Raw genomic sequence first — 11,779 nt, forward strand, 5'->3', positions numbered from 1 at the left:
GAAATACTCTTTCAGTCCATTCCGTGAAGGGACACTGGGGAGGTGATTGAGGCCAATGGCAAAAAGGTGTGTATCCCAGGATAAAAACAAGAAAGAAACTATCTGACAAACGGCTTTGTGATGTGTGCTTTCATATCACAGAGATAAACCATCCTCTCATTCAGCAGTCTGAAAACTCTATTTTTCTAGAATCTGTGAAGGGATATTTGGGAGTACATTTTGTCCTATTGTAAAAAAGAAAATATCTTCAGGTAAAAGCCAGAAAGAAGCTTTTTGTGAAACTTCTTTCTGATGTCTGCATTGATCTCATGGAGTAAAAACTTTCTTTTGATTCAGAAGTTTGGAAACACTGTTTCTGTCCGTTCTGTGAATGGACATTTGAAAAGTCATTGAGGTCAATCATGAGAAAGTGAATATCCCAGGATAAAAACAAAAGGAAGCTATCTGAGAAACCGCTTTGTGATATATGCATTCATCTCACAGAATTAAAATTTGCTTTTCCTTCATTAGTTTGGAAACACTGTTTTTGCAGAATCTGTGAAGGCAAATTTTGGAGCATGTTGAGGCCTATGGTGGAAAAGAAAGTAAATTCAGATAAAAATGAGAAAGAAGCTGTCTGAGAAACTGCTTTGTAATGTGTACATTCGTTTCACAGTGTTGAACTTTTCTTTTAATTCACCAGTTTGGAAACACTGTTTTTGTCCATTCTGCATATGGATATTTGGCAGCTCAGTGAGGCCAAAGGCAAAACAGTGAATATCCCATGATAAAAACTACAATGAAGTTATCTGAGAGACTGCCCTGTGATGTGTGCATTCATCTCTCATTGTTAAAGGTTTCTTTTGATTCAGAAGTTTGGAAACACTGTTTTTTTAGTATCTTTGAAAGGCTATGTGGAGGCGCATTGAGGCCTGTGGTGAAAACAAAATATCAAATATCTTCAGATAAAAACTGGAAAGAAGCTTTCTGAGAAACTCCTTTTGATGTTTGCATTCATCTCAGAGAGTTAAAACTTTCTTTTCATTCAGCAGTTCGGAAACACTATTTTTCTCCATCCTGCTATTGGCCATTTTAGAGCTCAATGAGGCCGATGGCAAAAAAGTGAATATCCCAGGACAAAAACAAGAAGAAAGCTATCTGAGAAACCGCTTTGTCACGTGTGCATCCATTTAGCAGAGTTAAGCTTTTTTTTTTTTCATTCAGCTGTTTGGAAATAATGTTTTTCTAGAATCTGTAATGGGATTTTTGTGAGCTCATTAAGGCCTATGGTGAAAAAGGGAATATCACAGAACAAAAACTAGAAGGAAGCTATCTGAGAAACTATTTTGTGATGTGTAAAACTGTCGTTTCATTCAGCACTTTGGAAACACTGTTTTTGTAGAATCTGAGAAGTGATATTTGGGAGTGCATTGGGGCATGCGGTGAAAAAGAAAATATCTTCAGATAAAAACTAGAAAGAAACTTTTTGAGAAACTGCTTTGCAATGTGTGCATTCATCTCACAGAGGTAAAACCTTCTTTGGATTCAGCAATTTGGAAACACATTTTTTGTACATACTGTGAATGGATATTTGGGAGCTCTTAGAGGCCAATGTTGAAAAAGTAAATATTCCTAGATAAAAATTAGCAGGAAGGTAACTGAGAAATAACTTTGTGATAGGTGCATTCATGTCACAGACTTAAAACTTACTTTTGAGTCAGCCTTTTGGAAAAAGAGTTTATGTCCATTCTGAGAATGGAAATTTGCATGCCCATTGAGGCCATTGCAAAAAACTGAATATCCCAGGATAAAAAGTAGAATGAACCTATCTGGAAGCCGCTTTGTGTGGTATGCATTCACCTGGCAGTGTTAAAACATTCTTTTGATTTAGCAGTTTGGAAACACTGTTTTCATTCATTCTGTGAATGGACATTTGGTTGCTCATGGATGCCAATTTCAAAAAAGTGAATAACCCAAAACAGAAACAACAAAGAAGCTATCTGAGAACCCACTTTGTGATGTGTGTATTCATCTCACATAGTTAAACCTTTCTTTTCATTTAGAAGTTTGAAAACATTGTTTTTGTAGAATCTGCAAAGTGATAATTTGCAGTGCATTGAGGCCTGTGGTGAAAAAGGAAATATCTTCAGAAAGAAGCTTTCTGAGAAACTGCTTTTTGATGTGTGCATTTATCTCACAGAGTTAAAACTTTCTTTTGATTCAGCAGTTTGGAAACTGAGGCCTATATTGAAAAGAATATGTTTACATAAAAACTGGAAAGAAACGTTCTGAGCAACTACTTTGTGATGTATGAGTGATGTATGAATTCATCTCACAGAGTTAAACCTTTCTTTTGATTTAGTAGTATTGAAACACTGTTTTTGCCAATTCTGCAAAAGCAGATTTTGGAGCTCATTGAGGGCAATGATGAAAAAGTGGATATAACAGCATAAAAATTAGAAGGAAGCCATGTGAGAAACAGCTTTGGGCTGCATGCATTCATATCCCAGAGATAAAATTGTCTTTCATTAAGTATTTTGGAAACACTGTTTTTGTAGAAACTGTGAAGAGATATTTAGGAGCACAATGAGGTCTATGGTAAAAAAGAAATATCTTCAGATAAGAATTAGAAAGTAGTTTTATGAGAAACTGCTTTATGATGTGTTCATTCATCTTACAGAGTTCAACCTTTCTTTTGATTCACTAGTTTGGAAACTCTTTTTGTCCATTCTGAAAATAAACATTTGTGGTCTCACTGAGGCCAAAGATGAAAAAGGAAATATCCCAGAATAAAAACTAGAAGGAAGCAATCCTACAAACTGCTCTGTGATGTGTGCATTGATTACAGAGAATTAAACCTCTCTTTGGATTAAGCAGTCTGGAAACACTGTTTTTGTCCATTCTGCTAATGTACATTTGGGAGCTCGTTGAGGACAGTGGTGAAAAAGTTATAACCCCAGATGATAATTAGAAGGAAGCTATCTGAGAAACTGCTTTGTGATGGATGTGGGCATTCATCTCACAGAGTTAAACCGTTCTTTTCATTCAGCAGTTGGAAACACTGTTTTTGTCCATTCTGTGAATGGACATTTGGGAGCTCATGGAGGCCAAAGGTTAAGTAGAAAATGTTCCCTGATAAAACTGGAAGGAACCTATATGAGAAACTGCTTTGGTTATGTGCATACATCACACAGAATTAAACCTTATTGAGGAGTTTGGAAACAATGTTTTGCAGAATCTGCAAAGGGATATTTTGCAGTGCATTGAGGCCTGTGGTGAAAAAGGAAACACCTTCAGATAAAAACTAGAAAGAAGCTTTCTGAGAAACTGCATTTTTATGTGTGCATTTATCTCACAGTGTTAAACATTTCTTTTGATTCAGCATTTTGGAAAAACTGTTTTTTTTTACATTCTGTGAATGGACGTTTTAGGACTCATTGAGGCCAATAGCAAAAAAGTGAATATCCGTGGCTATTCACTAGAAGGAAGCTATCTGAGAAACTGCTTTGTGATGTGTGCATTCACCTCACAGAGTTAAACCTTTGTTTTGATTCTGCTGTTTGGTAACACTGTTTTTGTAGAAACTGCAAAGGAATATTTGGATGTGCATTGAAGTCTATGGTGAAAAAGAAAATATCTTCAGATAAAATCTAGAAAGAAGCTTTCTGAGAAACTGCTTTGTAATGTGTACATTTATCTCATGAAGTTAATATTTTCTTTTGATTCAATAGTTTGGAAACACTGTTTATTTCCATTCTGTGAATGGATGGAGCTCATTGAGTCAAATGGTGAAAATGGGAATATCCCAGGATAAAAACTACAAGGAAGCTAACAGTGAAACCACTTTTTGATGTGTGCATTCATCTCGCAGATTTAAACCTTTATTTCATTCAGAAGTTAGGAAATACTGTTTTTGTAGAATCTGCAAAGGGATATTTGGGATCCTGCTGAGGCCTATTTTGAAAAAGAAAATAACTTCAGATGAAAACTAAAAAGAAGCAGTGTGAAACTGCTTTGAGATGTGTGCATTCATCTGACAGAGTTAATCCATTCTTTTCATTCAGAAGTTTGGAAACAGTGTTTTTGTAGAATGTGTGAGAGTATATTTTGAAGTGCATTGAGGCCTATGGTGGAAAAGGAAATATCTTAAGAACAAGACAGAAGATTTCTGAGAAACTGTTTTTTGATATGTGCGTTCATTTCACAGAGTTGAACATTTGTTTTGTTTTAGCAATTTGGAAACACTGTTTTTGTCCATTGTATGAATGGAAATTTGGGGACTCATTGAAAACAATGGGGAAAGTGAATATCCCAGGGTAAATATAGAAGAAGAATATCTGAGAAACTGCTTTGTGATGGATGTGGGCATTCATCTCACAGAGTTAAACCTTTCTTTTCATTCAGCAGTTGGAAACACTGTTTTTGTCCATTCTGTGAATGGACATTTGGGAGCTCATTGAGGCCAAAGGTTAAGTAGCAAATGTTCCCTGATAAAACTGGAAGGAAATTATATGAGAAACTGCTTTGGTTATGTGCATACATCACACAGAATTAAACCTTATTTTCTTTCAGCAATATGGAAACACTGTTTTTGTGGAATCTGCAAGGGGATATTTTGGAGCATATTAAGGCATATGGTGAAAAAGAAAATGTCTTCAGATAAAAAGCAGAAAAAAGCTTTCTGAGAAGCTGCTTTGTTATGTGTGCTTTCAACACACAGAGTTAAACCTTTCTTTTGATTCAGCAATTTGGAAACACCATTTTTATCTATTTGGAGAATGGACATTTAGGAATTCTTTGCAGCCAATGGCAAAAAAGTGAATATCCCAGGATAAAAACTAGAAGAAAATTTTCTGAGAACCAGCTTTGTGATGTGAGCATTCATCTCACAAAGTTAAACCTTTCTTTTGATTCAGCAGTTTGGAAACACCCTTTTTATCTATGCAGAGAATGGACATTTCAGATCTCTTTGAGCCCCAAGGTGAAAAAGCGAATCTCCCATGAAAAATAAAAGGAATCTATCTGACAAACTGTCTTGTGATGTGTACATTCACCTCAAAGAGTTAAACTTTTCATTCAGCAGTTTGGAAAAACTGTTTTGGTAGAATCTGCAAATGTGTACTTGGGAGTGCATTGGGGCCAAACTAGAAGTTTCCTTTTAGTTTTTATCTGATGATACTTTCTTTTTTACCAGAGGTCTCAATGTGCTCCCACCTATCCCTTCACGGAGACTACAAAAACAGTGATTCCAAACTGCTGAATGAAAATAAAGGTTTCAGTCTGTGGGATGAAGGCACATATCACAAAGCCATTTCTCATATAGCTTCTTTCTAGTTTTCATCCTAGGATATTCACTTTTTCACCTTTGGCCTCAATGAGCTCCCAAATGTCCATTCACAGAATGGACAAAAACAGTGTTTCCAAACTGTGGAAAGAAAAGAAAGGTTTCAATATGTGGGATGAATGCGCACATCACAAAGCAGCTTCTCAGATAGATTCCTTCTCATTTTTTCTTGGATTTTTGATTTTTCCCTGTTGGCCTCAATGAGCTCTCAAATGTTCATTTGGAGAATGGACAAAAACAGTTTCCAAACTGTTATATAAAAAGAAATTTTATCTCTGTGAAATGAATACACAAATCATTAAGAGGTTTGTCAGAGTGCTTCCTTCTAGTTTTTATCCTAGGATATTCCCTTTTTCACCATTGGCCTCAACAAGCTCCAAATGTCCATTCACAGAATGAACAGTGTTTCCAAACCAAGGAATCAAAAGAAAGGTTTATTTTTGTGAGATGAATGCACCCTTCACAAAGCAGTTTCTCAGAAAACTTCTTTCTAGTTTTTATCTGAAGATATTTTATTTTTCATCATCGGCCTCAATGTGCTCCCAAATATCGCTTTGCAGATTCTACAAAAACAGCGTTTTCAAACAGCTGAATGAAAAAAAAGTTTAACTCTATGAGATGAATGCACACATCACAAAGTGGTTTCTCAGAGAGCTTCCTTGTAGTTTTCATCTGGGCATATTTTCTTTTTCACCATTGGCCTCAATGAGCTCCCAAATATCCATTCAGAGTATGGACAAACACAATGATTCCAAACTGCTGCATGAAAAGAAAGGTTTAACACTGTGAGATGAATGCACGCATCACAAAGTAGTTTATCAAAAATCTTCTGTCTAGTTTTTATCTGAAGATATTTTCTTTTTCAGCATAGGCCTCAAGGCACTTGCTAATATTCCTTCACAGATTCTACAAAACAGTGTTTCCAAACTGCTGAATGAAAAAAAAGTTTTAACTCTGCGTGATGAATGCACACATCACAGAGTGGTGTCTCAGATAGCTTCCTTTTCCTGTTTATCCTGGGACATTCGCTTTTTCACCATTGGCCTCAATGAGCTCCCAAATGTTCATTCAGATCATGGACAAACACAGTGATTCCAAACTGCTGCCTCAAAGGAAATGTTTAAATCTGTGAGATGAATGCACACATAACAAATTGCTATCTCACATAGCTTCCCTCTAGTTTTTATCTTGGGATATATGTGTTTTTGCCATGGGCCTCAATGAGCTCCCAAATGTCCATTCACAGATTGGAAAAACAGTGTTTCCAAACTGCTGAATCAAGAGTAAGGTTTAACTCTCTCAGATGAATGCATACTTCACAAGGTAGTTTCTCAGAAACCATCTTTCTATTTTTTATCTAAAGATATTTTCCTTTTCACCATAGGCCTCAAAGCACTCGCAAACATCCCTTTGTAGTTTGTACAAAAACAGTGCTTCCAAACTGCTGAATGAAAAGAAAGGTTTAAAGGACTTTGTGAGATGGATGGACACTTTGTAAAGCAGCTTCCCAGACAACTTATTGTAGTTTTTTTCCTGGCATATTCACTTTTTCACCTGCAGCCTCAATGAGCTCCCAAATGTCCATTCGTAGAAAAGACAATAGCAGTGTTTCCTAACTGCTGAATCAAAATAATGTTTTAACTCTGTGAGAAGAATGCACACATCACAAAGCAGTTTCTCGGAAAACTTCTTTTTAGTTTTTATCTGAATATATTTTTTCAACATATGCCTCATTACATTCCCAAGTATCCCTTCGCAGATTCTACAAAATCAGTTTTTCCAAACTTCTGAATGAAAGGAATGTTTTAACTCTGTGAGATGAATGCACACATCACAAAGCAGTTTCTCAGAAACCTTCTATCCAATTTTTTTCTGAAGTTATTTTCTTTCTCATCATCAGCCTAAATGTGGTCCCAGATGTCCATTCGCAGAATGAAAAAAACAGTGTTTCCAAACAGCTGAATAAAAAGAAAGGTTTACCTAGGTGCAGTGAATGCAGACATCACAAAGCAGTTTATCAGAAAGCTTCTTCATAGTTTCTATAATGGGACATTCGATTTTTCACCATTGGACTCAATGAGCTCCCAAATATCCATTCAAACAATGGACAAAAACGGTATTTCCAAACTGCTGAATGAAAAAAAAGTTTTAACTCTGCCAGATGAATGCATACATTGCAAGTCTGTTTCTCAGATACCTTCCTCCTAGTTTTTATCCTGGTATATTTGTTGTTTCTCCATTGGTCTCCATGAGCTCCAAAATGTCCACTCGCAGAATGGAAAAAAAAAGTGTTTCCAAACCACTGAATCAAAAGAAAATTTTAACTATGTATGATGAATTCACATATCACAAAACAGTTTCTAAGAAAGTTTTTTCCAGTTTTTATCTGAGGGTATTTTGTTTTTCACCATAGGCTTCAATGCACTCTGAAATATCCCCTTGCAGATTCTTCAAAAACAGTGCTTCCAAACTGCTGAATGAAAAAAAAGGTTTAAATCAGGGAGATGAATGCACATATAATGAAGCAGTTTCTCACATTTCTTCTTTCAAATTTTTAGCTGAAGAGATTTTATTTTTCATCACAGACCCCAATGTGCTCCAAAATATAACTTCAAAGATACTACAAAAACAGTGTTTCCAAACAGCTGAATTAAAAGAGATGTTTACCTCTACGAGATGAATACACACATCAAAAAGCAGTTTCTCAGATTGCTTCCTCTTAGTTTTTATCCTGGGACATTCGCCTTTTCACCATTGACCTCAATAAGCTCCCAAATGTCCATTCACTGAATAGATAAAAGAGTGTTTCCAAACTTCTAAATCAAAATAAATGGTTAACACTGTGAGCTGAATGTGCTCATCACAAAGCAGTTTCTCAGAGAGATTCTTTCTAGTTTTTATCTGAAGATATTTTCCTTATCACCATAGGCCTCAAAGCAACCCCAGATATCCTTTTGCAGGTTCTGCAAAAAGAGTGTTTCCAAACTGCTGAATGAAATGAAAGTTTTAAATCTGTGAGATGAATGCACACATCAGAAAATACTTTCTCAGATAGCTTCCTTCTAGTTTTTGTCACGGGATATTCGCTTTTCACCATTGGATTGAATGAACTCCAAAAAGTCCATTCACAGAATGGACAAAAACTTTTTCCACACTGCTGAATCAAATGAAAGGTTTATCTCTGTGAGATGAATGCCCACGTCACAAAGTAGTTTCTCAGAAATTTCTGTCTAGTTTTTATCTGAATTTATATTGTTTTTCACTATTGGCCTCAGTGAGATCCTAAATGTCCACTCACAGGTTCTACAAAAACAGTGCCTTTAAACTGCTGAATGAAAAGAAAGATTTAACTCCTCGAGCTGAATGAACACATCAAAAAGCAGTCTCTCAGATACCTTCCTTCTAGTTTTTATCCTGGGGTATTCCCTTTCTTTGCCATTGGCCTCAGAGAACTCCAAAATGTGCTTTCACACAATGGACAAAAAGAGAGTTTCCATATCACTGAGAAAGGTTTAACTCTGTGAGATGAATGCACACATCACAAAGCACACATCACAAAGCAGTTTCTCAGAAAGCTTTTTATAATTTTTATCTGAAGATATTTTCTTTTTCACCACATGCCTCAATGCCCTCCTAAATATCCCTTCGCAGATGCTACAAATACAGTGTTTCCAAACAGCTGAATAAAAAGAAACGTTTACCTCAGCCAGATGAATACATACATCACAAAGCAGTTTATCAGATAGGTTCTTCATAGTTTTTATCATGGGACATTCGATTTCTCACCATTGGACCCAAAGAGCTCCCAAATGTCCATTTGCAGAATGGACAAAAACGGTGTTTCCAAAAGGTTGAATGAAAAGAAAAGTTCAATTCTTCGAGATGAGTGTACACATCACAAATCAGTTTCTCAGACAGCTTTCTCTTAGTTTATATATTGGGACATTTGGTTTCTCACTTTTGGCTTCAATGAGCTCCCTAATATCCATTTGCAGAATGGACAAAAGCAGCGTTTCCAAAATGCTGAATCAAAAGAAAGGTTCAACTCTGTGAGCTGAATGCACACATCACAAAGCAGTCACACAGAAAACATTTTTCTATATTTTATCTGAGGACATTTTCTTTTTCACCATAGTCCTCAATGTGCTCCCAAATATCCATTCACAGATTCTACAAAAATGGTGGCTCCAAACTGCCTAATGAAAAAAAGGTTTAACTCAGTGAGACGAATGTACACATCACAAAACACTTTCTCAGAAAGCTTCTTTCTCGTTTTTATCTGAGCTTATTTTTTTTTTCACCATAGGCCTCAATGTACCCCCAAATATCCCTTCTCAGATTCTAAAAAAGAGTGTTTCAACACTGCTGAAAGAAATGAAAGATTTAACTCTGTGAGATGAATGAACAGAACACAACGTGGTTTCTCAGATAGCTTCCTTCTAGTTTTTATCCTGGGATATTCCCTTTTTCTCCATTGCTGTCAATGAGCTCCCAAACGTCCAATCACAGAATGGGCAACAACAGTGTTTCCAAACTGCTGAACGAAAAGAAAAGAAAGTTTTAACTCTGCAAGATGAATATACACATCAGAAAGCGGTTTCTCATATAGCTTCCTCTCAGTTTTAATCCTGAGACATTCACCTTATCACCCTTGGCCTCACGGTGCCCCCAAATATCCATTCACAGAATGGACTGAAACAGTGTTCCAAGGTGCTGAATCATAAGACAATTTTAATTCTGTGACATGAATGCATACATCTAAAAGCACTTTCTCAGAAAGATACATTCTAGTTATTACCAGAAGACATTTTCTTTTCCATGATAGGCCTCAGTCAGCTGAGAATTGTCAATTCGCAGATTCTACCAAAAAAGTTTTCCAACTGCTGCATGAAAATAAAGATTTAACTCCTCAATTGAATGCACACATCACAAAGCGGTTTCTCAGATAGCTTCTTTCTAGTTTTTATGCTGGGATATTTGCTTTTTAGCCATTCACCTCAATCATCTCTCAAATGTCCATTCACACAATAGACAAAAAAACCGTTTCCAAAGTGCTAAATGAAAAGAAAAGTTTAACTCTGTGAGATGAATGCACATATCACAAAGCGGTTTCTTGGATAGCTTACTTCTAGTTTTTATCCTTGGGTATTCGCTTTTTCAACATTGGACTCAGTGAGCTCCCAAAGGTCCATTCACAGAATGGACAGAACAATGTTTCCAAACTGCCAAATGAAAAGAAATGTTTGACACTGCAAGATGAATGCACACATCACAAAAAGTTTCCTCAGATAACTTCTTTCTAATTTCCTTTTTCACCATAGGCCTCAATGAGCTCCCAAATATCCCTTTGCAGATGCTACAAAAAAAGTGTTTCTAAACTACTGAATGACAAGAAAGGTTTCACTTTGTGGGATGAATGCACACACCACAAAGCAGTTTCACAGATGGATTCCTTCTACTTTTTATCTTGGGATTTTCGAGTTTTTCCTTTTGGCCTCAGTGAGATCCCAAATGTCCATTCACAGAATGGACAAAAGCAGTGTCTCCACACTGCCAAGTCAAAGGAATGCTTTAACTAAGTGAGGTAAATGCACACATCACAAAGGAGTATCTCAGAAAGTTTCCTTCTACTTTTTATGTGAAGATATTTTCTTTTTCACAATAGGCTTCAATGTGCACCCAAATATCCATTTGCTGTTTCCTCAAAAACAGTGTTTCCAAACTGCTGAATGAAAAGTATGGCTTTACTCTGTGAGATGAAAGCACAAGTCACAAAACGGTTTCTCAGATAGCTTCTTCTAGTTTTTATAATAGGATATTCACTTTTTTGCCTTGGGCCTCAAATAGCTCCAAAATGTCCACTCACAGAGCGGACAAAAACAGTGTTTTCAAACTACTAAATAAAAAGAAATGTTTATCTCTGTGAAGTGAATGCAAACATCACCAAGCAGTTTCTCAGAAAACTTCTTTCTAGTTTTTATCTGAAGATATTTTCTTTTTCACCATAGGCCTCATTAGGCTCCCAAATATCCCTTCACAGATTCTACAAAAAGAGTGTTTCCAAACTGCTGAATAAAAAAAAGTTTAACTCTGTGAGATGAATGCACACATTACAAAGCAGTTTTTCAGATAATTTCTTTTAGTTTTTATCCTGGATTATTTGCTTTTTCACCATTGGCCTCAATGAGCTCCCAAATATTCACTCACAGAATGGACAAAAACAGTTTTTCCAAACTCCTAAATGAAAAGAAAGGCTTAACTCTGCAAGGTGAATGCACATATCACAAAGCAGTATCTCAGATAACTTCCTTTGCATTATTATCCTGGGAAAGTCGCTTTTTTGCCTTTGGCCTCAATGAACTCCCAAATGTCCATTCAAAGTAGACAATCACAGTCTTTCCAAACTGCTGAATCAAAAGAAAGGTTTAATGCTCTGAAATGAATGCACTCATCATG

This window comes from Gorilla gorilla, chromosome 1 (assembly GCF_029281585.2).
Source record: "Gorilla gorilla gorilla isolate KB3781 chromosome 1, NHGRI_mGorGor1-v2.1_pri, whole genome shotgun sequence".
Lineage (NCBI taxonomy): Eukaryota > Metazoa > Chordata > Mammalia > Primates > Hominidae > Gorilla > Gorilla gorilla.